Genomic DNA, 26,785 nt, shown 5'->3' on the forward strand with positions numbered 1-26,785 from the left:
GAGACATGAAACACAGCATTAAGAGGAAAACAGAAAATGATTGGAAGAAACAACATTGGCCCAGAAGAGAAGCTGGCGAGAAGGAAACACTTAAGACTATGACTGGGAAAGTAAAAAGAACTGAGAAAAATAAGAAAAAAAAAGAGAAAAAGAAAGCTTAGCAATAACAATAAACTGGAGGAGGAAAATAAAAGTGGAGGAGAAGTAGAGACAGGAACAAATAGAATAACGGAAAGGTGAAGCGAATAAAAACGAAGCAAAACGCGAGAGGAGAAAAAGAGGAGAGACGAAAATATCATACAAGGAAGCAATTGCGAGAAATTTTAAGAGACAACAACAACAACGACGACGAGAAAGAGGAGAAAAAAGGTTTGTGAGAAAGAAAAAAATAGTTAGATCCAAAAAAACTTTAATATGTGACAAAGAGAAAGTGAGTGTGCTGGGTTGTGAGAAACGAATCTTTGAGGAGGAAAGGAGGAGAAGACACCGACGTGGAAGGACGGAGGAGGAAGACCAAACACATTACGAGGAAAGAATGGAACCGACGGGGACGAGGAGGGAGGAAGCGGTAAAAATGCGACTACAAAGGAAAAGGGGAGTCGATGGAGGCGTCTGGGGCGAAGATAGAAGCTATTATTATCATTATTATCGTTAGTAGTAGTAGTAGTAGTAGTAGTAGTAGCAGCAAAAGTGGCAGCGGTAATAATAGAAGTGGTCTCTTTTGGCCTCTCTTCTAAACTCTTTTTTTATTCGGGGCAGAGATTAGCGGCTTTTTTTCTCATTATTATTGGGGGTTTTTTCCCCTTGAGCTGCTTCCTTTACTGCGAAAAAAAAGTAGTAGTAGTAGTAGTAGTAGTAGTAATATCATAATTATTCCTCGCACTATTTTTCTTCCCTTCCTCGCCCATTTTCATCTCCATCCTTGTTGCTCAGGGGAAAGAAGAAAGCGGATGTGAAGCTCTATAAAAAAACAATTCCTTGGAGATCCCTTTCCTCGTAGCATTCAAAGGGAGGAGTGACAGATACGGGAAAAGAGTAAATGAGAAGATATCGAAAAAGGGAAAAAAATGAAGACAGGCGTAAAGATAAAAGTGATACGAAGTCAAAATTTTAGTGACCTGGAGACGTAGTTACATGATAAAGATAACTGAATGAAAGATGAAATGGGAAGGTAATCTCGAATAAGGAAGGGATTAAAAACGCACACATACAGATAAAGATACTACGAACTCAAATGTATAACAATAAGCAGGTGTGCAAATAACCAGGTATACGTAGTTACACGATTTATATATAACAATGAAATGGTAAAATCTCGTGTAAGGAAAGGAATGAAGACAGACAGACATACAGATAAATAAACATGACACGTTCCTACGCGTTTAGGATCCTGTAGAGATAGTTATATGGAAAAAAATAATTGAGTATATAAATAGATAAATGACAATAGTAATGATTATAATAAAACAAAATACCCCGAAACACAGGTAGTCATTGTATTGTGGTGATTCGTGTTGTGCTGATGCTATTATGTGCCTGTTTCATGGTACAACATTATACCTAAACGCTGTGTGATGTATGACAATGTATTTCATGCTGGCCTGTTTTAATCATGTTATACACTTTTTGATGGTCCTACTTTTATATCTGACGGTTTTTTTTTTACCTGAAGTTTTGTCATTTTGTGCCTTTGTACTCTGCTGCTCGTGTTGTTTCATCATTGTATTTTTTTTTCTGTTGTTTCCTGCTTCAATATTGTTGTCCATTTTTTTTGATAGCCATCCTCTTCTTTTCAGAGAGCCACGGTTATTGTTGTCACAGGAGGAGAGGAGAGGACGAGAGGGGAGGGAGGAGGATACACTGAGGGCTCGTGGAAGAAGAGAACAAGAAAGAGAGCCGTCAAGGAGAGAAGAAAGGTGAGATGAGAGAGTGAAGGGTCGACGTAATGTGGTTTGAGAGGTAAAGGGGAAGGGAGATCGCGGTTGAGAGGCTTAATAGCAAGGAAGGGGACGGAGAGGAAGGAGAAAGAGGAAAGGCAACCAACTGGAACATTTCTCCCTCTTTTTTTTTCTCTGCTGCTCTCCTCTCCTTCCATTTTCCTTTTCGTCTCATCCCTTGACGTTCTACACTAATTGCCCTCATTTAATTTTGTTTTTCGCCCTCGCTGTATTAATAAGAGCCCTGATTTTCAACTTGGGTCCCTTAGTCTTTGATGCCTGGCTTCTTTTTCAACCTTCTCAGCCACCAATTGCTTACGCGCTCCCTTCTCCCTTCTCTTTTTTTTTACTCCTACACACAAGCCCCCTCCTATTCGTTACCTTTTTGTAGTCTCTCCTTGACCAATTAAAACGTGCCAGGAATTCGGCTCTCGTATTTGTGGAGTAGTGACGCAGCCCAACACTTTTTAGCTTCCTCTGCTTACCTTTGTTTGGGTTAAGATTTGCTTCATCCATAGCGGGGGGCGGCGGGGTACACATCGTAATAAATATTCAGCTTTTCTAATTATCTCTCCCTTACCAACTGTTGACCTCGCTCGCTCCGCTTCCATTATTCCTCGCATATCATCCTTTGACATTTTGATAGATAAATTGACAACAGTCAGTTTTCTCATTTTCTTCATTAGTGCCCCGCGTTTCACCCTTGGTAACCTTATAGCTATTGTTTATTAGCTTCACTGCGTCTAGTCACTCAAAGTCTAATTATAACAAGTCTGGTCACTTCCAACGAATATTTCGTGGGATTCGCGCAATGACGTCACGCTGCCTTCAAAGCCTGGGTCCGTTACGTGGGACCGAATCAGTCTGCAACGAGACGGTGCTGGGCGCACAACCCTCAATCCCTGTCCCGCACGACAAGTTCCCCTCTGTAAGTGTCAACAACCGTAAGCCTGGCTGAATTCTTCAATATGGGCATCACTCTATAACATTTCGGTGCTAATTTGATAATTAAAGATGTCAAATTCTCACTGTTACTCTTATTTAACCTGACGCCCACTTACATATCTCACTCCATGTTATTAGCCTATCACTCTGTGCATCAACTTCACAAGTCGTGATGTAGCCACATAAATGGTAATTATTCCACTAATATATAAAAAAAACAAAAGTACAATATAAAGAATGACATGAAAAAAAGTTTTTTTTTTTCCATTGAATTTTTATTTTTATGCCAAATTGCATTGTAATGTGTGCAAACTTAGTTCATTTCTCTCTCTCTTCTCCTCCTGTTCCTTCCTTTCCTTTATTAATTAATAAAAATTATTACTATATCAGTATATATATATATATATATATATATATATATATATATATATATATATATATATATATATATATATATATATATATATATATATATATATATATATATATATATATATATATATATATACTTTTACTTAATTACTTCAGTATTTATATATATATATATATATATATATATATATATATATATATATATATATATATATATATATATATATATATTTTTTTTTTTTTTTTATTATTTTTTTTTTTAAATATAAATATAATTAATAGTGATAGCCCATAACCATATATTTTTATTTTTATTAATTTTAGATGAATAATTTTTTAAATTTTTAAATATTTTTAATTTTTATTTTTTTTTTTTATAGTAGTCATAGGATATTTTTTTCTGTAATATGAAAAAGTTTAAAAGCTCTTGATATTTTGTTTTCATTGAAGTAGATAAAAAAAATTCTTGCCTTGTCAATAATGTTTGAATTTTTAACTCACGAATGCGTTTTTCTTCCTAGAATTTTGTATTTGTTCACCATATGTAACTTTTTTGTTCCAGATGTGTTTTTTTATTTTTTTATTTGCTATATTTTGTATCGTTCTCACCTTTTATGCTGCTATCCGTTTTTCTGATGCATCAATTTACTTCCTTTCAGAGTGCTATGACTTTTACTGACTGAAAAAAAGTGAAAAAAAATAAGAAAGGAAGAACAAAAAAAGAGTCAAGGAGAGAAGAGAGATGAGGTAAGAAAGAGTTGACATGTTGTAGTATAGGAATAGAAGGATGGAGATAGAGAAGAGGAAAGAAAGTTGTTGAGCAGTAATGGTAGTTCTTTCATCTTTCCTAATTAATTTCCATGCAATTTTTCCGTGATGCATGGGTCTTTTTCCTTACCTGCCAGCTTTGGCTGGAGGGATGGGGGGGATGGGGAGGAGCCTTCGCCTTTGCTGTCCTTCAGCCTTCACCTTTGATTAGATAGTTAGTGTAGCTTGTCACAAACAGCCTCTTAAGGACCATCAGGTCTGCTGTTGTTTGTTCTTTATTTGTGTTCCTTTGTGTTCTTCCTCCTCCTCCTCCTCCTCCTCCTCCTCCTCCTCTCTGCTCCTCCTCCTCCTCCGCCGTGTAATGATAATATCAGGGGAGGACTGAGTGTGTGTGTGTGTGTGTGTGTGTGTGTGTGTGTGTGTTTCTAGCGATGGAATGGATTGAAGGTAGGTCAGCAGTAGCACCAACGGAGGTCACTGTAGAGAGGCTTGGTGCTGGTGGTACTAATGGTACTTGTGTCTCCACCTCACATGCCCTTAACTCCGGTTCCTTCCTCTCCTCCATTCATCATCCCTTTATATGCAAATCTACTTTTACACACACACACACACACACACACACACACACACACACACACGTACACGCACACCCTGTAGCTTGAGTTAGTATGCATGTGGCTTCTGAAATTCACTTGCGGCAATCTGGGCCTTGCGTTGAGGTCACGAGTGTGTTCCGAGTTTGCTCACGACGCTCCCTGTTATTCCATTCCTCCCCCATTCGCTTCTGCTTTGATAATCTCTTTTGTCTTTTGCATTTCCTTTCTCTGGCCATTTTCGTGCTCTCCATAAGTCAATTTCTCGTCGTTTTCCTACTTTATCTTTAAATGTTTTCTTCTTCCCTTCTCTCGTTTTACTTGTTTTCTTCGTTTTCTGTTATCAATCTTGTCTTTTGCCTTTCTTTTCTCTGGCCGTTTTCGTGCTCTCTTTAAGTCAATTTCTCGTTGTTTTTCTACTTTATCTTAAAATGTTCTCTTCTTCCCTTCTCTCGTTTTACTTGTTTTCTTCGTTTTCTGTTATCTATTTTTCTTTTCATTTCTTTTTCAGTCTTAACTTCAAACGCCCTTCACTTTTCCTATCACATCTCATTCCTCCTCGCCCCTTCTTCCTCATTTTTCACTCTTCCTTTGGTTTAAATCGGTTTATATTTCTGTTCACCCTGTTTCACCTCTTTTTTTATAAATATTTAATGTTTACTTCAGCCGCACCTTAATTCTTCTTTTCTGATATTTCGTAAAAAAATCACCTCCCACCTTCGATGCTTTCCAATTGGTTTCCTTTGATTATCATCCTTTGACATCCTCCGGCCTTAATTGCTTTCCTATCACTTTTTTTTCTCCGTGTTATAATCATCGGCATCCTTACTAGTTACTAACCTTATTACTGTCGCTTAATTAACCTTATCATTCCCTCTGATCTCATAATTACTTTTCTCGCCCTTCATTAGCATCATTTTTATTTGTTTCCGGGTGCTCTTGTCTCTTTTCTTATAGTCTTCGCCTTTGACACAAGCCTCTCCTCTCGATGTGCTCCCAAAATGCTCCTTTACATCCTCGCGCTGAAGATCAACTCGTGCCATAACCTCGACTTTCGCTACTTTGTGTTGTAGCTTTTTTGCCGATAAGGTGGCGGACTCCAGGACTCGGAAAAAGGTCTCTGTTTAGTTAATACCCGAAGTACTCATTCTCGTGACTTTGGAACTATGAATTGGTCTGGATTACCCATTGTCGATCGCTCGTTATCATGGATTTCAAGGCCACGGAAACTGTGGCAACTAATATATTGGCGGTTTAGTCGAAGTGAAGACCTTAAACATAATGTAACACTATCCTCACCCTCATAAAATAATTGCTTAAGTCATTTTTCAGCGATTTCCAGGTTTTTGTCTACATCAGTTTTTTAACACGTGACGCCCGTTTTTGTATAGTTGCCTTCGTCATTCAGGGTTTAAGTGTTCTAGAATTGGCCTTTTCATTTCTGCCTAAATATTAAGCCAAATGAGATAATGACAGTTCTTTTCCTATTTCCTGTAAAGTAGAAAATATTGACTTAGGCGGTTTGCTTACGAAGGTGACGATATAGTAAGCCCGCTTATGACCGTTCCTGGAGAGCTATGCAGCCCTTTAGTTAGTATAGACCGTGGAAGCTCCTGGAGACGCGTACAGCACTGTAAAGAGAGCACCACCAAGCTCTTAATTGCTCGCTCCATTCAAAACAGGACCTACTTTTCATGTCCTCCCCTTACTGGAAACCAAGAAAGCGGTGAGGGGGTATGTGACATGAGCTTACAAAATCAAACCATTCTAAAAGTTTCTGTCCGCTCCAGCAAGACCAGTACGGTGTGCAGGTTTGCTTGGTCCAACGAAGAACATAGACTTTGATGATATTTATATATTTGAAATGTCTCCTTCCAATTAGAGCATACAGAGTAAGGTTGCTGCCGCGGGTTCCAGTGGCTTGCGGAATTCACGTCTTAGAGGAAATTCAACCAAGGCATGAAATTAATGCGTCTTTAGATTCAGAGACCAAAACGTCTTTCTGAGTATACGTAGTTCCCACCCCGGACTTTAAAAAAATAAAACAAAATTAAAGGGAGTCATAAGAGCCGTAATCACCCTTTATAGCGTACAAAAATACAACTTTTGCGTCCTCTCGCCAGGCTTACGCCCTTCAGGGTTTGCTAATTAAATGTCACCCCGCCACAACCTGAACTTGAACCTGAGAGAAAAAGTGAAACACATCTTTTCCTACGCATAAAGCTAGCATGCAGCATCAAGGGCGTGTGCTCATCATTTAACGCGGAGATGAGTCTGTATCACGGTGTCCCAACTCCCGCCAGGATGACTTTCCCTGAATAACGGCAACATGAGTAATTAACAAATCTTGACAAACACGGAGCATTTGACGGCGTAATGAGCCTGCCCGCCATGATGCGTTTCTGTCTGCGCAGGAGAGAGAGAGAGAGAGAGAGAGAGAGAGAGAGAGAGAGAGAGAGAGAGGGAGAGGGAGAGGGAGAGGGAGAGGGAGAAGGAAAGAGAGAGAGAGAGAGAGAGAGAGAGAGAGAGAGAGAGAGAGAGAGAGAGAGAGAGAGAGAGAGAGAGAGAGAGAGAGAGAGAGAGAGAGAGAGAGAGAGAGAGAGAGAGAGAGTATTAGTATTGTTTTCATTTATTAAAAGGTTTTGTTCATAGATTGGTTGATGAAATACGAAGAGATAATACACACAAGATTATATAGCTTTTCTTTTCTCCAGTTAATTCTATTCTCCTGTTAATTTCATGTCATTATTCTTTTTTGTACGCCTTTGATATTGCTTCAACTACGGTGTGTATCGTTGGAAAACATGTTGCAGAAAGAACATTATACATTTTTTACCATTTGTACATAGGTATATATTCATGTTTGCAAAGAAAAAAGGATAAGTAACGATACAAAGGAAAAAACAGAAGATTGTCCATTGCACGCAGCCAGCCGGGGAGTAAATGGTGAACGCGGCCTGTTTTTTTTTTTTTTGTTTTTTGTTTTTTGTTTGTTTTTGTTTTCTGTTTAGACCATCGGATTACCTCAGCCCAAAGTTTCGCTTGTCCATGCATGTATGTATATTCAGCAGGTGCAAATATACCGACTTTGTCAATGGTACGTTTCGGCACCTCGTGGACGGAAACGATTTCACTGATGACACGGATGTTTTAGTAAAGAGAAAACGACATCAGTAACGGTAAAAAAAAAGAGAATTGACAGGAATATGTATAGGCAACGTATTTGTGAGCAAGGGAATCGATGTGTGTGGTTTGTTTTGATGCTGTGGATGATTTTCTTAGTATGCAAAAGTTGGCTCGTAATTGGAAGTGTTGTGGTGTGCATGTTTTGTGGTTACGAGGGTGGTGAAGTGTTATTGGGTGGGCGATAGCCGTGATTTAATAAGCTGTTTTGAGGTGGTGATGGTGGGAAGGGTTTGCCGATGAGCTGATTATGTTATGGTGTGTTGCGTTGTTGTAGTGTTTGGAAGACTATGGGCCTTTTTGAGAACTTAACAATGGCCATTATTACTACTACTATTCCAATTACTACTACTACTACTACTACTACTACTACTACTACTACTACTACTACTACTACCACCACCTGTACTACTATGTCAGACCATTATTTTTATTGGTTATTGTCCCGGGGTAATGGGCTCCCTCCCACCACAGGCTCAAGGGCCAATGTTACGGAGATGAGTACCGAGGCCACGCGCAGCTACAGCGTATGCCTCCAACTTTATCTTTACCTTATTAGTATTAGTGTTCGTACTGCTTCTACCCAGCACCGGAATCGAGCCTTAGCGTCGCTGGCCAGACCGCCGCCCGAGGGTCTAGAAGAGGGAGGCGAGGCGGGCAAGGAGGGCAGCGCAGTAGCACGGTTCCGATGCTGAGTAGTAAGCAACTTGTCTTATTAATAACAGGATTAGTGTTCTTCTGGTCGTTGTCGTTGTGGTTGTTGTTATTGCTAATATTTATGTAGATTTTGGTAGTGGTTGTGCTGTTGGTATTGTTGCTGTAGCTGTAAATATATTCCGTGTTATAGTTATTTTCAGTATCATAAATCAGCATATTAATAATGATGGCAGTGATGATTATGATAATAGTTGATAATAATCGTGATAATATTGATAGTCCTGTCTTTGAGCGAGTCCACTCGTTCTCGCAGCTTAATTCCTTCCTTTAATTCCGTCTTCAACCGTGTAGTTCTGGGTCTTTCTCTTGACCGTGTACCGTTTAGATTCGGATCGTTGCCGTACTTTGAAAGCCCACGCATAAGAATTCAATGTATCTCCCATATACAAAAAGAAAATATTAAAGGAGCAAAATCTTCATTAGGATCGGATGGTGCACAGTTGCTTCAGTCTTGCAAAATTGGTGAGAGAATGAGAGAGAGTAAATTCAGGTGCTAGTGCGTGCAAATTGATGCTTTTCTTTGTTATGTTACTGAGGTGTTGCATTATGGATTAAATCAAGCCTTCACTCGGGCGTTCCTCTCTCTCTCTCTCTCTCTCTCTCTCTCTCTCTCTCTCTCTCTCTCTCTCTCTCATTTTGTTTTTTGCATGCGTATGTGTATGCGTGTGCGTGCGCCTGAGAAATAGATAAATAGATAAATAAGTTGATAAATCGACTGGGATATTGATAAGCAAGTAATATTTTGGGAAAGGGAGAGACAAAGACAGACAAACAAGAGATAGGCAAACAGACACACTGGCATACGCAGACAGGATTAGTGTTGTCCATTTCAGCGAGGTAGGGACGCGCCGCACCTAGGCCCAGCGGTCCATACAGGTTCATACGATCTGATAAGCTGCCGCCGTTTAATTAAGGCCGCCTGTATGGCCTTCATTATGGGGCTCCCGGCTCGAGCTGGTAACGTTTGAGGTAATTTCCATACATATCACTAATAGGCAGAGTGACTAATATTCACGAATTATATTTAATCGTTACGTGATTAACATGTATTTATTTTATTCGTTCATAGCTTTTATGGGTATGTGAACCATATTTTTTGCTTGTTTTGCATTAGGGGGTTTCTTTACTGTATATTGCGCTATTCAGTAACCTCGGACTTTTTGTAATATAACTCTGCCAATCGTTTACGATAATGTTATAGCATGGCTGTATTTTATTATAAATGTTAGTTGTCTGGTTATGCAGGATGAAAAAGATTCCTGTACAAAAACCGTTTCATTGTAGGGGGAATTATTTTTTGAACAAAACTATTTTCTTTAAAGCAGTCCGATGTAATGATTCCTTTACATTTGGTAAGTAGATGTATAGTGTAACCTTTACTTGGCAAAATTTTGTGTTGGATGCTGTAACTGATTACGTTATGTACACAGATCACAAATCGGAAAACCCGCTGAGCACCGCGTATTAGTGTTCCGGGAAGTCCTTTTGTCTGGGTATAAATAATTCAGTTCATAGGATATAACTGGTGGTATACGATCTTTGTGTAACGTTATAACACCTTTAGGCATTCATATAATAACACGGGTAATAAATGGCTGCCAGTGTGAATGAATGGCACGCAAATGGCTAGTCTGACATCCATATGAATAAACAATTAATGATTCTTTTAGCGCTGATCGGCGACACAGACAAATGTACACACGTCATTTTCATAGTTTTTTCCTCAATATACAAGTCTTTGAGGACGAAGACACCCAACTACTTAGAAGTCTCGGGGCGCTTTCGTACATATCAAAAGTAAATTGCCAAAAACTAGCGACACGAGAAGCAGCCGGACATGACAGAGGAAAGAGTTTACCATTGCAATTGAAGTCTGTCTTTGATTTTGCGTACAAGTATTATTCTGCCAATGATTAGAGTAGCTGGTTTATAATATGTCGTTACTTCTTGTTACTTATGATATATAATTATATTTGAACATCAGTTTCATTCTTTATTACGTTGCCATATTCCTCTGACCTTTCTTAGACATATTGGTTTACGATTTTAACTTTTTGTTCCCTCTGCTTTTCGTCTCCTTGCAAAAAATAGACGAGAATGAGCGACAGGTCGGCTTTAACCTGTTGTTGCCTTGCCATTGATTATATTGAACCTCGAATCTCATTAATGGTAATGTTATCAAGGACACGCAGCCTCCAGAAAAAAAAATAGTAAAAATGTGGATGAAATGTCTGGGGTATAAAAGAGTATATCATTATTATTATTATTATTACTATTATTATTATTACTATTATTATTATTACTATTATTATTATTATTATTATTATTATTATTATTATTATTATTATTATTATTATTATTATTATTATTATTATTATTATTATTATTATTATCATTATCATTATTATTATTATTATTATTATTATTATTATTATTGATAGCACTAGTAGTAGCAGTAGTAGTAGTAGTAGTAGTTGTAGTAGTAGTAGTATCATTACCACTATCATCATGTGTATTTTCTTAAACTTCTGCCATTCTTCCCGTTTTCCTTGACTAATCTTTTTTTTTAAGTGACCCTTCAAGAGTTTTCAATGACTGGCTGAAGTACGATGGGTGCAGCGTTGTGGAAAGACCTCACTCGCGTCGGTTTCATATTAAATTATTCACCTTTGTCCGTGAGAGGAGAAAAAGTTAGCTATTCTTTCTGGCGAGTTTTTGCAATTTATTCTCTCTTACATTTCCTTTCTGTGTGGTTTGTTTGTTTGTTTGTTTATATTTCGTTTCGACGCAGAATAATCACTCTAAATGCTTCTGTTTAAAAAAAAATTATATATTTACTCGAACTCAAAGGAAAACAAACAAAGAAAACAAGAAAATAAACAACAAAAAAAAACACACACACACATATTTGACAGAGAGAGAGAGAGAGAGAGAGAGAGAGAGAGAGAGAGAGAGAGAGAGAGAGAGAGAGAGAGAGAGAGAGAGAGAGAGAGAGAGAGAGAGAGAGAGAGATATGCGATTGTTTTCCCTTTGATTCTTTGTTCTCTTCATCAAAGCAGAGAGCATTCCTGCGGCACTTTTCCCCCTCCGTTATTACCCTCCGACACGCTCACCGCCCTCCCTCCCTTTCCCGCCCCCGCCCCCTTCGACTCTCACGTGGATATCCGCTGTGTCGTAAGTGAACTATTAAGCATACTTGGCGGAAATTAAAGACGAACTAATGACAAGATTGGCCGGATGGAAGCGGCGCGCGTCGGGGGCAGACAGCAATTAAAAAACCCAGTGAGATTACAGAGAAGCGAAGGTGGAAAAGAAGTCGCTGAAATATCAAACGTGGCGACGGGTGAATAACCTGTTCGAGGGAGTGTAATCAAGCTGAGTGGTGATATTTCGGTAAAAACTGTAAACTATTCAAAAGAGGCTTAAACACACGGAAAAAGTGACACGCGAGAAGAATCCGAAAAAAAAGGTATAATTAAGGTTGCTTTGGAAATTGAAATAGACGCGTGAGATTCAAAGTTACGGACTAATGAATTGCCGGTGACGCGGAAGAAGGAAGGAAGGAGCACAAGTAAATTTTGAGAAACTCGTATTTGTATTCATTAACGACTTTCAATATTTAACTAATCAAAGGAGTCTATATAAAGTCACCCGTTCAATGTTCAATGTTTTTCGTGTTATTCTTTTTTTGTTTATTTGCTTGTTTTCTTTGTTTGTTTTCCTTTGAGTTCGAGTGAATATATTTAACTAATCAAAGGAGTCTATATAAAGTCACCCATTCAATGTTCAATGTTTTTCGTGTTATTCTTTTTTTTGTTTATTTGCTTGTTTTCTTTGTTTGTTTTCCTTTGAGTTCGAGTGCATATGTTTAACTAATCAAAGGAGTCTATATAAAGTCACCCGTTCAATGTTCAATGTTTTGTCGTGTTATTCTTTTTTGTTTATTTGCTCGTTTTCTTTGAGTCCGAGTGTCTATGTTTAACTAATCTAAGGAGGCTATTTAAAGTCAGCCGTTCAATGTTATCTTATTTCTCCGAGCGGTTGACTTGACGGGCGTGTGTTTCCACTTTTGTTTGTTTGTTTGTTTGCTTGCTTGCTTGCCCTTGACTCCTTCCTCATGTAAAAAAAAAAAGAAACATCATCTCTAACATTCTACAGTGTGACTCAGGGCAAAGTGAGATGCGTCGTTTCAAGCATGTATTATTTCCTTCATCAAACGCTGCTACTCCCGGCGTCAGGTAATAGATTGAGAGCACGTTCCATCAACACTTCAAAAGGTCGCAGCCGAACACACGTCAATACTATGCCACAGTAATTACTTTCCCCCCCCCCCCCCTGTACCACCTCCGGGAGCCAGGTGCCGGAAAAACAGGTGGAGTGTGATCAGTGTGTTTAGTTTCATCGGTGCGTTCGTCTGTGTTCCGCTATTTCCGCCGCGTGTTTCCGCATAAAAGAAAGAAAACCTACGTATCGCATCCCTCTGGCGGTGGCTGGCGAGGAATACTTTTTTTTTGCAACGTATTATGAAGTGAATATCTCTTTATTACATATTTTTAACTGTAGGTATGCATTATTATTATTATTACATTATTACGATGGATATAAAGAGAAACATGAAAAAAACTACTATCCAGACCTAATGTTTTATTTTATTTTAACTTTTTCTGTCATATCACAGATTTCTGCTTTCTTCGTCTCTTTTTTTCTCTTTCATTTCATCAAAAAATACGAAAAAATATGTGCTTTCCAGAATTGAGTTTGTTTGTATTTTAACTTTTTCTTTCATATCACAACATTCTTTTTCCTCCGACTTTCATTTATCTCTTCACTTCCATCATTCTTGCCTGCTCTAAAATTTCTACCTCCTTTCATTCCTTATTCCTTTTTCCCTCAGTCCATCCTTAGCTCCCCTTGATCCCTTTCTTCCTTCTCCTTCTTCATTCCTTTATCCCTCTCTCTCTCCCTCTCTCCACTCTTTATTTTCCTTCTGCCCTCCTTTCTGCCCTCCTTTTCTCTCTCTCTCTCTCTCTCTCTCTCTCTCTCTCTCTCTCTCTCTCTCTCTCTCTCTCTCTCTCTCTCTCTCTCTCTCTCTCTCTCTCTCTCTCTCTCTCTTATTTCCTTCCTCGTTCCTTCTCTTTCCATCTAGTTTCTTATTCCTCCTTCCCTCCTTCCTTTCTCCTTTACTCTGCCCTACATCTTCCGTGTCAATCAAGTTATGGCGGGAAAATTGAGTAATCATGGCGGTGGCTAGAGGAGGAGGAGGGGGAGGAGGAAGAGGGAAAGGGTAAAGTAGGAGAAGGAGGAGGGGAAGAGGAGGAGAAGGAGGGAGGAGCATGTTGTGATTTGATTTGTGAAGTGAACAGAGGGAGGGAAGTGATTGTAAAGTGATAAAATATAGAGGGTGGCAAGGCATGTGTTGAAAGATTGAGAGGTTGGGTAGCGGAGAGGTAGATGGCTAGACAAACATATGGATAGATGAATGGATATATAAAAAGAGTAAGAAGGCGGGAGGAGATGGAAATGGAGGACAAGAGAGGAGAGCTAAATAAAGATTTGTGTTGACGTTTTGATTCTGCTGTCTGGAAAACCATCTCAGAGGAATCAAAGGTTCCATCATTCCCAGAGCCTGCTCGAGCGGGAAACGTTCATGCCTCACGTAGGATGGAAAGCCGCCCCGGTGCCTTAAACCCAAAGCTGATCTCCGTAAACACGATCCCATGATAATTGCAAATGTATGATTGTGATGAGGACCTTTTTCGAATCGCTGACATGGATATTACTGTCAGGACGTGTGTTGCGCTTTAGGTTCCGAGTAAACAAGAAATATTACACCAGTTTAATATCTATACGCCTCCGTGGTCAGCGTGCCTGGCTTCTACTCCGCGGGCCCGGGTTCGAATCCCGGCCCGGGCAGTCGGCGTGCAGCTCACCCAGCTGTTCATCCTCCCTCTCGGGCTGGTCGATAAATGGGTACCTGGGAAAACCTGGGGAAGGTAAACTGTGGTAACCCGGATGTCACACTGGCCCTGTGTCCCGGAGTAATGGGCTCCCTCCCACCGCAGGCTCAAGGGCCAATGTTACACAGATGAGCACCGAGGCCAAGCGCTGCTACAGCATATGCCCCCAACTTTAACTTTACCTTTGATATTGCAGTTATGCGTTGCGGGATTTCTCCGCCGAAAATAATCGTTATGAAGAAGGAAGCGTTATGTTTGCCGAGTGAATTTCGTGGAAAATGTTTTATCTCCGATGCTGAGGCGGATATTAGTGTTCCGTTCCACCGAGCCTTTAGTGCATGGAGTCTTATTTATCTTTTATATTTAATGTTTAGTATCGGTTCTTATTTAGGGTCTTGCCGAACCTCCTGATTCTGTTCGCATTTAATATGCGAATATTAATATGATTTCATCTGCCCTTTTGTTTGTTTTGTGTATGTGCTTTGCGTCGTCAACCATTTATGGTTCAAAATCTATCAAGCCCACTTCTACTTTTTATATGAACAATATTTTATTGCTATTTTTTATGTTTTAACCTGGATATGCTTTAAGACTTTTAATTGAGAGCAAAAAAAGCTTTCAGTTGGAAATTAGTTTTCCCAATAACCTCTTCGCATCCCCCGGGGAATCGTTTTCCGTAGTAATGAAATCATCATTGGATTCGCCTGCAATTAATTGTCATTTCAATAATTAAGCAGAAACAGGACTTTTGCACGCTGGGGAGGGCGATAATGTTTAATTACCAATTATTATCATTATTATAATTATTATTATTATTATTTATTATTATTATTACTATTATTAAACTATCAAAATGCAATTCGTAATCATGGTGAAACTGAAGGTATAAACATCTCAAAGATGTACAATGTTATGATCTGCTATACGAACAAACTAGTAATTATCATTACTTATAGAAAGGCACTCCACGGATGGAGAGAACTTGGATTTATTTTTCATTTCAACGATGAAAACCCCAATGGAAAATTGGTCAAGAAGGGGGAGAGGAGGCTGGGGTCAATACCGAAAATAAACTCAACAGTTGAGACTACAGAGAAAATGTGGATTAAAAAAGTTATTTAATGAGCTGAAATTGATAAACCAAATAATGAGGCTTAATCACACCGACACATAATATAATATAAAATGAAGAAAAAACGACAAAATATATTATTCATTTTACTCTATTAACAAGATAAAGCACCGTAAACTTTGAATAGTCCATGGATGATTTTTTTTCTATCTGGTTACCTGATGTTATGTTGGGTTGCCGGCTAGAAGGATAGATGCCTGTACATGACCTGCTTTGCGGCCTGACGAGATAACAGCGTGGCACTCTGATATGTTGACTTGATAGATGGATGGATGTCTGACTGATAGATGGATGGCTTGATAGATGGGTGGCTTGATAGATGGCTGGCTGGTTGGCTCGATAGTTGACTGGCTGACTAGTTTGATAGATGGCTGGCTGGCTAGCTTAATAGATGACTAGCTTAATAGATGGTTGGCTGGAATGTTGGGTGCCTGGCTGGCTGGTTGGCTATTTGCTGTGCTGGCTGGTTGGCTTCAGATTTTGGACACTAATGGTTACAACCTTCATTTTGATTGCATGTCAAAAAATAATCTGGAAACTGCTTCATTTGCAGACTTATTGTAACTGTATGTATGTACGTGTGTGTGTGTGTCTGTGTGTGTGTGTGTGTGTGTGTGTGTGTGGGTGGGTGGGTGTGTGTGTGAGTGTGTGTGTGTGTGTGTGTGTGTGTGTGTGTGTGAGAGAGAGAGAGAGAGAGAGAGAGAGAGAGAGAGAGAGAGAGAGAGAGAGAGAGAGAGAGAGAGAGAGAGAGAGAGAGAGAGAGAGAGAGAGAGAGAGAGAGAGAGAGAGAGAGAGAGAGAGAGAGAGAGAGAGAGAGAGAGAGAAACCGATGCGTATGCTTGTTGAAATGAAATAGTGTTCGTGCATGAAGGTTCGTTTTTTTTGTCCGGGAATACATACATATATAAATACGACGCCGTACTGACGGAGGGATAAAACTTTACGGGATACAGACGTAGAGAAAAAAAAATATGAAGCAGTGTGCAGGCATGTATAAATACGTATATGTTTGAGAGAGAGAGAGAGAGAGAGAGAGAGAGAGATTTACATAGAAAATCAGACCACACAGACCCCATGGTCCAGACTTGGTGGTCTGTCCTTAAACCTAAGTGATTTTACATTAATCAGAAGACTCCAAAACGTTGCATTTCTGCTCTAGTTGATATTAAGTTGAAAGAAGTGACGGTCGAGCTTATTTTTGAAGGAGTCAATCGTGTTACACTGGACCACTGACGGTGGAAGCTTATTCCATTCTCGCACTACAACGTTGGTGAAGAAAAATTTTGTGCAGTCTGAATTTACTTGTCTACATCTGAGTTTTACGCCATTGTTCCTCGTGCGCAAAGTGTCATCGATCATAAACAATGTTGATCTGTCTACATTCGTGAAACCATTAAGTATTTTAAAACATTCGATCAGTTTTCCTCGTAGGCGACGTTTCTCAAGAGAGAACATGTTAAGGTTAGAAAGCCTTTCTTCGTAGGATTTGTTGCGCAAGGAAGGGATCATTTTCGTTGCCCGACGCTGAACACCTTCTAATTTAGCAATATCCTTTGCATGGTGGGGAGACCAAAACTGTACCGCATATTCCAAGTGGGGTCTGACTAAACTGTTGTAGAGCGGGAGTATTACATCTTTATTCTTGAATACAAAGTTTCTTTTAATGAAGCCCAACATTCTGTTCGCTTTATTTGCTGCATCGATGCATTGCTGTGAGAATTTGAGGTTTGACGCGATTTTGACCCCCAAGTCTTTGACGCATTGAACGCTTTTGAGTTTAACGCCGCGCATTTCGTATTCGAACTTCTTATTCCTCGTTCCAACTTGAAGGACCTGGCACTTGTCTACGTTAAAGGGCATCTCCCATCTATCCGACCAAGCTGAAATTTTGTGCAAATCCTCTTGGAGGCTTTGCCTGTCTTCGTCAGTGAGAACCGAGTTGCCAATCTTTGTGTCGTCTGCAAATTTACTAATGCGGTTATTGAGTCCAACATCCACGTCGTTGATGTAAATAATGAAGAGCACTGGGCCAAGGACCGAGCCCTGAGGGACGCCACTAGTGACAGGCGCCCACTCTGAGTTAAATCCGTCAATCACTACTCTTTGTTGTCTGTTGCTCAACCAATTCGCGATCCATTGGTTTACTTGACCGTCAATACCTATTTGCTTTAATTTGTAAAGTAATTTATGATGCGGGACTTTATCAAACGCTTTCTGGAAATCAAGATAGACTACGTCCAGTGATTTGGTTACGTCATAAACAGTGAAGAGGTCGTTATAAAAGGTTAATAGGTTTGATAGGCAGGATCTTTTGTTTCGGAAGCCATGTTGTGAGTCCCCAATCAATGAGTGGCTTTCAAGGTAATTCACAATTTTGTCTCTAATTATGCCCTCAAGTAGCTTACCTACAACCGAAGTTAGACTAATGGGCCTGTAATTACCTGGTACTTTTTTGTTGTCTCCTTTCTTGAAAATCGGTGTCACGTTAGCCTTTTTCCAATCTGAAGGGACGATGCCTTGTCGCAAGGACATATTGAATACGGTTGTGAGGGAGGAGAGTATTTCGCTCTTTGTTTCTTTCAGCAGAGTTGGATATACTTTGTCAGGTCCAGGACTTTTATTTGTTTTAAGTGAATGGAGAGCTTTAAGGACTTCATCGGTTGTTATTTCAAAATTAGGCAATGAATGCTCGAGATTTACAAAAGTACTGGTGTTGGTGGTAGCGAGAGGAAGACTGTTAGTATTAAACACCGAGGAAAAGTAATTGTTTAAGAGGTTTGCAATGTGTTGGCTGTCAGTCACTAGTGCACCGTCGCTGTTTGTTAATGGTCCAATACCACTTTTGATCGCCTTTCTGTTGTTTATGTAACTGAAGAAAGATTTCGGATTATTTTTACAGTTGGCTGCAATATTTTCTTCGTATCTACGCTTTGCCTGACCTACTAGTCTTTTTACTCGTCGCCTGGCATCATTATAAAGTCTAATGTTTTCGGGCGTGCTTTGTTCTTTCTTTAACCTGTAAAACAATTTTCTCTCATTGACTGATTGTTTAATTTCGCTATTAAACCACGGTGGGCTTTTATTAGTGTTAATTCGCTTCTCGCACAAGGGGACGAATGTGTTCTGCTGAGTGAGTAAGTGATTTTTAAGGCTTAGCCAGGCTTCCTCTACGTTGCCGTCATCTGATAGTTGTATTTCTGTTAGTTTTTGTCGGATTTCTACGAAGTTAGCTCTTTTGAAATTGGGCACCTTTACTTTATTTTCAGTCACTGATGATTGAGCTTTAATGTCGAGAGAGAGAGAGAGAGAGAGAGAGAGAGAGAGAGAGAGAGAGAGAGAGAGAGAGAGAGAGAGAGAGAGAGAGAGAGAGAGAGAGAGAGAGAGAGAGAGAGAGAGAGAGAGAGAGAGAGAGAGAGAGAGAGAGAAAGAGAGAAGAGAGAGAGAAAGAGAGAAAGAGAGAAAGAGAGAAGAGAGAGAGAGAGAGAGAGAGGATGATGGCTGACTGTCGTGTCTATAAGGCAGACATTAGCAGTGTAAATGGCCGCTGCGTGTTGGGCGGCGGCCGGCGGGGCGGTTGTGGCATTCAGGACATTCTTTACCGAGTTTACTTTATCGTGCGAACCACCTAATTGAAGCCACTAACACACACACACACACACACACACACACACACACACACACATACACACACGCACGCACGCACGCACGCACCTACACACACGCACCCACACACACGCACGCACGCACTCACGCACGCACGAACCCACCCACACACACACACACGCACGCACGCACGCACGCACCATCGTTACCGCTCCGAATCGCATTTCTTGTACATCACGCCTCGTTCGCATGCTGCAGAGGTTTGCTGACAACCCGTTTTCTGTGTGTAGCTCACTGCAAACTACGACACTGCAGGCGGAGGAGGCTGTGCAGGCGAACATGCTGCTCCAACGGCAACCTGCATGCAGCACGGCCGCCAGATGATGTGGCTCCGCGACGTTCATCTCCTGTGGGCTTAAGGCCGACGAGATAAGAGATCAATAAGATAAGAGGTTATGCTCTCTCTCGCTCGCGCGTGCACACACACACACACACACACACACACACACACACACACACACACACACACACTCTAAATAAAGAAATAAAGAAATAAATAAGTAAATAAATAAAGTGCAAAATTTATCGCTTACAAATTACGAGAAAAGGGCACCGCCAATGAGGACATTAATCTTTCTAATGACGCAGCTACACGATGCTTTGCAGTATTTTCATTACACTTAGTTTTGAACGAGATAGTCACGTTATGTTGGACAGTTTATTAATTATTCTCTTCCCTCCGCACAATTTTTACCTTTCTCATTCATTTCCTATTACGATGTCAAAAGAGTTGTGTTATAATGGATGCATGAAATGTTACCTGTTACTTCCACTTATAGATTTCTACAACTTACATTTATAGTTTTTTTTTTTTTTTTTTTTTTTTGTCCACCATCGTTTATTTTTAATCTTAACAAACTGAATCAAGTGTGTTGGGATATATCTTAAGGTGAGATGAAGTTTCTCCATCTAATAGACTCTTTTGAACCAACACTTCTGTGGGTATTTTTTCATATATTCTGTTTTCGCATTATCTGTCCCTTTGCTAAACTAAAAATTAAAGAAATACACTTCCACTGCATATTTCTGTAACGGCTGTGCATATATGTGTGTTAAATACATTAGAAATCATTTTTTGTATCACTATTACGTAAGCTCTCGACCCTTTTTCCTCCTTAAGGACGCCAAACATGTCTCATCTGTGAATAACTAGACAGGATTTTGCACCATGAACTATTTTTTTTACGTCCCATGTTCTCGAAATCGCTTACATACAAAGACATAAGGTTCAGTCACACAGTAGCTGTACGGGTGACGGATCCTCGCGGTGGTCAAATATACCTTGCCGTGTCTCGTCTGCCTCGCCCGAGTGTCCTGAGGGAAATTTCTCTGCAGCGCTGGATGGGTACGTGAAAGGAAGGATAGAGGGAAAAGGAGGAATGAACGAATACATGAATGAATGAATGGATTAGGGAAGGAAGGAAAGAGGGAAGGAAGGAAAAGAAAAAAGAATAGAGAAAGGAAAGAAAGAAGAGCAGGAGTTGAAGAAGGAAGAGGAGGAGGAGGAAGAGGAAGGAGAAAGGAAAAAAATGGTTAACTGTGTTCTTAGTTGTCGTAGATTTATAAATAATTACTCTCACTTTGATATTCCTTTTGATTGATTTTTCTTCTCTAACCTTCATCTCCCCCTTCACTGATATACACGTTTACCACTCAAATAAAGTTGGGCGTCCTGCTTAGCCTTCAGAGCATAAGAAAATCCAAAATAAATGTAATCTTGTGGCCCGGTGAGAAACATATAAGCGGCGTGGAATACCTCAATACTTTGTCATAAAAGCAGCTCAAACAAAACACTGATACGTTAAAAGTTACCAAAAACGTGTAGCTATAAATAGATTAATTGAATTTCTGTACGATTATCATACAGTACGCAGACAGGAATGATATGATGATTTTTAATGTCTTGGATTTTAGTTAAAGTTCGAAATATTAACACGAAGCGACCGATAAGACAGTGACTGGCTGAATGACTTGGGGCGACCATATGGCCAGTTATCTATAAACCTACGATAACCAAGGAGACAGTTTACCCTTTCTTCCCTTCCACCTGTGCTTTATAGAAGACCACGAGTACTTCCAGAGAGCCCAGACGATGTATGCTTTAAGTGGGTAACCGGAGGGGCCTTTAAAAGTGGTTCGCCCCAAACCATGAGTGCTTACTGACTTTTAGCTTCCCTCACACACACACACACACACACACACCACACCACACCACACCACACCACACCACACACACACACACACACACACACACACACACACACACACACACACACACACACACACTCTTATTATGTCTGTCCACGAATTCTAATTTTGGTAAAGAGAACACGTGAGCGAGGAGTGAAGTGCCGAAGGTGGGAAAGTAATTAGGTTGGAGAATGTAAAGAGAAAGGGAAGGCAGAAGGGAGGAAGGTACTGTACGGAGGAAAATAGGTGGAAGACGTAAATGTGGAGAAAGGAGGCAGATGAGGAAGGGGAACGTTAAAGGGAAGGGAAGAATGAAAGTACCAGTAAATGGGAAAGTAAATGAATGTTGAGAAGGAGAGGACGGAAGAGGAAGGAAGGTACGGAGGAAAATAGGAGGAGCAAGACGGAGTGTAGAGATGGGGGGTAGATGAGGAGGAATAAACCGTTTTAGAGATGAGAGGAGAGGAGCAAAAGTAGCAGTAAATGGAGCAGTAAAAAGAAGGTTGAGGAGAAAGAAGAGGAGGAGAGAACGACGAAGGATTAGAAGATTAGGTCAGAAATCTATGAATATCAAAGAAGGAGAATACGCTCTTGTGCATACCATTAAAAGTTTCCTATAATATGGCCGTCTCTCTCTCTCTCTCTCTCTCTCTCTCTCTCTCTCTCTCTCTCTCTCTCTCTCTCTCTCTCTCTCTCTCTCTCTCTCTCTCTCTCTCTCTCTCTCTCTCTCTCTCTCTCTCTCTCTCTCTCTTTTTTCCAGCGCTATATTAAGTAAAAAAGAAAGGGCTGATGTGTTTGGAGTGTAAATGAGACCACTTTTGAGCATTAGGTGAAGAGAAACATTAAGGTGTGGACGGAGAGGCTGAGTAAAAGTTGGTTGTATCCGTAAAAAGGGAGAGAAAAGCTTGATCCTGTGCGGGTAAGGAAAATTAAACTGTGCTGACACTGGCTACGAAAAGAAGGTAATTTATGCTAGGAAAGAAGGGTAAGGTAAAGTCTGTCGCGTTTGTAACAGAGAAAGGAGATTGGTTTGTTGAGCGCGTAGAGAGAGAGAGAGAGAGAGAGAGAGAAGAGAAGAGAAGAGAAGAGAAATAGATACGTTGAAAAAATGGGAAATGTTGTAAAGTAATAAGAGGAAAGTGAGGTTTTAGTGAGGAAAAAAATATGAGGGGATAGAATGCTTTAAAAGAAACCGAAAAGGGGAAAAATATGTATCTAATTTTTACAGAACACTTACCGCCACTCATCAGTATGTTTTTTGTACTTCCTTTTTATGCCTTTTTTTTAATGTTTCCAAATATTTATAGTGTAATTTCGGTGCAGTTTTTCTCATGGATTTTTATCACGTTATGGGAGTTGTATGGTTGTTGTCCTAAGAGCTCTAACCCAATCAACTATCTCAACATGTGCTGTACACGTTCCCTGCGGTGTTTGCTGTCCAGGTTCATGTGTCAAGCTTGTTGGCTGACTCGTTTTTACGGTGGCAAAGTTCTGCTCATTATATGGCTTCGACGTGTTTCAGTGTCTCATGTTTTATTCCATTCGCGTTCCATTTCGTCTTCGTTCCATATCGTCTCCCTTTTTGTTGCGTGCAATGCGCCTGTTTACACTGACACTCATGTTAATAGATAAGGAATGGTTTGAACGTGTCCTCTTGTAACATGCCAAGTCTTGCTCCTCCTAGAAATTACATGCTTTCTCTAATTGCATGTTTTGCCAAGTTGTGGTATCCTGTCTTCGTTTTTGTTTTTCGCGTACGCAGTGTGTGTAGAGAATGTGGTTTAACAGGAAGAGAACATATCATAACGGATTACATGCTTCAGTTTGTTCAGCTGTGATGTTCAGTTTCATCCTCTCTATCAATCTATATGCATTAGTGTATTGCTTATCTTTTTCAACACGCCAACGGTATTTATGTATAAAGCCAAAGCAGGCTTCAGGGAACAAGAATGCATGTTAGCTGAATTACGATTCAAGTATAAGCAATACAATAATGATATCAATAATAAATACGCCATTACCTGCTCCGGAAATAAATATGGATAAACTATTTTCATTTTGTCAAAGGATGATTGAAACAAAAGTAAAAAATGATATATGTTTCAGCCTGAGCTACGCAGCCAATCCAAATAACACACACAAAAAAGTTGAATAAAACACCTCGATCGTTCCCTGTCCAACGCGGATGTTTGATAAAAGAAAAGAATCGATACCACTTGCATGGCTTGACTGGCGGCCGATTACGAGGAGCTTGCGTGAACCGAAGAGTCTGTGTGGGGGGTGGGGGGTCGGAGTTTAAGTGTGTGGGTGGGGGTAGGGGTGGTTGAGTGTGAGAGTGTGAGTGTGTGGGTGCGCGTGGGTGTGTGAGTGTGAGAGTGTGTGTGGGTGGGTGGGTGGGTGTCAGAGTGTGAGTGTGTGGGTGGGTGTGGGTGTAGGTAGGTGTGAGAGCGTGAGTGGGTGTGGGTGTGAGTGTGAATGAGTAAGTGCGTGAGTGAACAGAACGATACAGTATCATTCTCGTCCCATGCTCCTCTTCATCATGACCTTCCTTCACCTCCTCTATCTCCTCTTCTGTTTTTTTTTTTTGTGTGTTTTTTTTTATCTCACCCAACTCTTCTAGTTTTACTCCCTTCCGAAAATGTTCTCTGTATCCAGCTCTTTCCTTTTACCTTTATTTTTTTTCTATTTCTCCTGCTTTTTTTTTGTTGTTGTTGTTGTTTTCTTATCTCACCCAACTTCTTCTAATTTTACTCCCTTCCGAAAATGTTCTCTTTATCCAGCTCTTTCCCATTACCTTTATTTATTTTTTTTCTATTTCTCCTGCTTTTCTTAATCTCTCATATTCTCATTTCCCTCTCTCCCCGTGATCCTCTCATCCCCAGCGCCGTAATACAAAGCCCTTCGTTTATTTTAAGTTTCATTATCTGTTGTCCTGCTTAACTCTGATCCCTTCTATTTTTGGTATCTTTTTTGTTGTTGTTTTACCCACGTCCAGGCATTATTTTATTGTCTGTTTTTTTGTTTTGTTTTTCTGCCAACCATCAAGTCCTCCTTCTGTGTTTTGTTTTGTTTTGTCTTTCTCTTTTTCTACCCACGCAGTTTTTTTTTTTTTCATTTTTTTCTGTTTTTTCTATTTCCAGCCAAGTCCTTTTTATTTGGTTATTTTCTGTCTTTCTACCTACTTCAAACCGAGAGGAGGGGGGTGGGGGGGAGCGTCTGTTATCCTACCTACGTCATTCCCTTTGTCACACCTCTAATTCTTCCTTTCAACTGCGTAACTCTTCTCGTTTTCCCTCGCCGCTCCCTCGTCGTCCCCTCCGTCAGCCTCGCCCGCCGTCCCGCGCCTCTCACACGCACCACCTTTGAGGATTTCCCGCAAGTGGCTTACACAACACGCAACACTAAATCTTCCACATAACCATCCACGTAAATTATGGATTAGGAGAGAAAATGATCCGTCGTTCTCTCTCTCTCTCTCTCTCTCTCTCTCTCTCTCTCTCTCTCTCTCTCTCTCTCTCTCTCTCTCTCTCTCTCTCTCTCTCTCTCTCTCTCTCTCTCTCTCTCTCTCTCTCTCTCTCTCTCTCTCTCTCTCTCTCTCTCTCTCTCTCTCTCTCTCTCTCTCTCTCTCTCTCTCTCTCTCTCTCTCTCTCTCTCAGCAAATAAAAGCAAAAACAAGATGCAGAAACTTAGCGATGAAGATTTTGTAGAAAAATGGAAAAAAATGAAGTATCTGGTTAAATAATTACTTAGTCTACTCCCCGGAATTTTGGTCTCCCCACCATGCAAAGGATTTGCTAAATTAGAAGGTGTTCAGCGTCGGGCAACGAAAATGATCCCTTCATTGCGTAACAAATAAGGCTTTCTACCATATGTTCTTCTCTTGAAAGAACGCCTCCCTCCAGAACTGATCATCGTTTTTTAAAAAAATATGGTTGGTTTCACGAATGTAGACATCAACATTGTTTTATGATCGATGACTTTTGCGCGCGAGAGGAACAATGGTAAAACTCAGAATGAAATTCCAAGTAATTCAGACTAGAAAATTTTCTTCACCAACGTTGTAGTGCGAGAATGGAGAATAAGCCACCCCAATTAGGTCGAGTGTAACACACGAAATACCAAAAAAAAAAAGCTCGACCGTCACTTCCTTCAACAATATCAACTAGAGTAGAAATGCACTTTGGATCTCTGTAAATTAAACTTAATCACTTAGGTTACTTAAAGACTGGACCATCCATGGTGGTCCTGGGGTTATATTTTCTATGTAAATCTATGTAAATCTCAATTTATCTTTAACTATTTATCAACCTCAGATTTGGATGTCACTATTGAATCAAGTTTTGCCGCACTTTTCAAACACACGCACTCGCTCCCCTCACTTTGTTTCACTGCCATAGCTATCGTCCACTGAAATTGAGCACACTTGCGTCACACATGCACACCTTCCCGTGAGAGCCCAGAGAGCCACACAGTGAGCTTTGGGAGGACAAAAGAAAGATAGTTTGTGTGTCTGTACCATCAAGTGTCGCGATCCCACCCTCATGCTTTTATGCTTCATCATTTGGTCACCGTCCATCGGAATGTGCCGCAAGAGGGTGACAAGAGGTGAAGTATTTGACACGCGGCAATTCACGTAGAGCATGTGACATAGGTATATAGTGCATAGTAAGCTTTCATTTAGTATAGTTCAAATATTCCTATCATTCCTCTATTAAAGTAATGTCGTACCATACGTTTTCCATTCAGAGTAACGTAATAATGGATTGCAGTAAAATGGAATCGAGGAAAATAACTTTCCTGCTGTCCATCCGGCCCCGAATCCCGCCTGCCGGAGGATTTATTTGAAATCGTCCATCTCGTTCTTATTCAGTATATCCAGAAAATTCATTTTGAGTTGTCGATTCTCCCGTGATCCATGAAACGCCACCTGGAATGCCGCCCAATAACCGCTCCATCATTCCATTCCATTCCACTTCCACTCCATTCCAACCATACAGAAGTTGTCGGGCCTCGGTGGACTCGTAAAGGATTACATTCCTTTTCAATTATAGAAAAGGGTGCCGAGGTTTCCCCGTTTGATGTGAGCAAACTGATACCCCAAGTCAATCAACCATGAGAGAGCATTCTCCGTAGTAGAGCATCTGTCTTCATTATAAGTCATCGGTGTATTATACAGCAGCAAGTGCATGGAAATCGCTCGCACACGCGCCGCTCCCAGAATGCATCAGAGTCTGTTGGAGTATATACTGTAGTGGCCGGGTGAGAGGGTTGCATGTACGCAGCGACGAGGGAGGAGAGATCATTGGAAAGGCAAAGAGGAAATGGAGA

The 26,785-nt window shown here is 40.3% G+C and overlaps 1 long non-coding RNA gene across 4 annotated transcripts in view; it reads left to right on the forward strand.

Annotated features, from left to right (window-relative positions):
- The window catches only part of LOC127005831 (uncharacterized), a 227,046-nt gene that overhangs the window by 135,569 nt on the left and 64,692 nt on the right, over positions 1 to 26,785 (forward strand). For all 4 annotated transcript variants that reach the window (XR_007758946.1, XR_007758943.1, XR_007758944.1 and 1 more), the window contains exons 7-8: positions 1,797 to 1,916; positions 3,914 to 4,001. This is a non-coding gene — a long non-coding RNA (uncharacterized LOC127005831). The remainder of the gene's footprint in view (positions 1 to 1,796; positions 1,917 to 3,913; positions 4,002 to 26,785) is intronic.

Source organism: Eriocheir sinensis, chromosome 3, assembly GCF_024679095.1.
Source record: "Eriocheir sinensis breed Jianghai 21 chromosome 3, ASM2467909v1, whole genome shotgun sequence".
NCBI classification, from domain to species: domain Eukaryota; kingdom Metazoa; phylum Arthropoda; class Malacostraca; order Decapoda; family Varunidae; genus Eriocheir; species Eriocheir sinensis.